Raw genomic sequence first — 810 nt, 5'->3', positions numbered from 1 at the left:
TTGCATGTTCTTTTGAATTCCATGCCTAGAAAGTAAGACAATAACTCTCCAAGATCAGTCATCTCAAATTTAGCCTGCATTTCTTCCTCGAATGCTTGGATATTCTTCAATTCTCCACTGGTTATAAGTAGATCATCCACATAAAGGCAAATGATTAGTATCTCTGCAATGTGATTTCCCTTTACATACACACCATGTTCAGTGGTGCATTTTGTGAATCCAAGTTGTATTAGAAAGGTGTCTATTCCATGCCCTTGGTGCTTGTTTGAGACCATAGAGAGCTTTGTGCAATTTGTAAACCATTCCCTCACTGCCTTCTAACTCAAAACCTGGTGGTTGTGTCACAAATACCTCTTTGTCTAGAGGTCCATTTAGAAATGCAGATTTGACATCCATTTGATGTATTTCCCACCCATTGAAGCTTGCTAAACCAATTACCAACCTTATTGTTTCAATTCTAGCAACTGGTGCAAAAACATCATCATAGTCAAATCCTTGCTTCTGAAGAAATCCCTTGGCAACCAATCTAGCCTTGTACTTGGATATCTTACCATCTGGATTCAGTTTGGTCTTAAATACCCACTTCACAGCTATTGCATTCTTGCCACTTGGAAGTTTTGTTAAGGTCCATGTATTGTTTTTCTCAATGGAGCATAACTCTTCTTCCATTGCTTTAATCTAGTGTGTGTGCTTGAATGCATCTTCAAGATTGATTGGTTCCATTTCTGCCAACAAAGCCATATGCACAAACTCTCCATCTTCTGTTATGTGTGAGTCAGAAAGTACCTCATAGTCTCTGAGCCTTGAGGA

This window comes from Lupinus angustifolius, chromosome LG08, assembly GCF_001865875.1.
Source record: "Lupinus angustifolius cultivar Tanjil chromosome LG08, LupAngTanjil_v1.0, whole genome shotgun sequence".
In the NCBI taxonomy this organism is placed as follows: domain Eukaryota; kingdom Viridiplantae; phylum Streptophyta; class Magnoliopsida; order Fabales; family Fabaceae; genus Lupinus; species Lupinus angustifolius.
The sequence above is the reverse complement of the archived record's forward strand: the minus strand, read 5'-3'. Positions refer to the sequence as shown.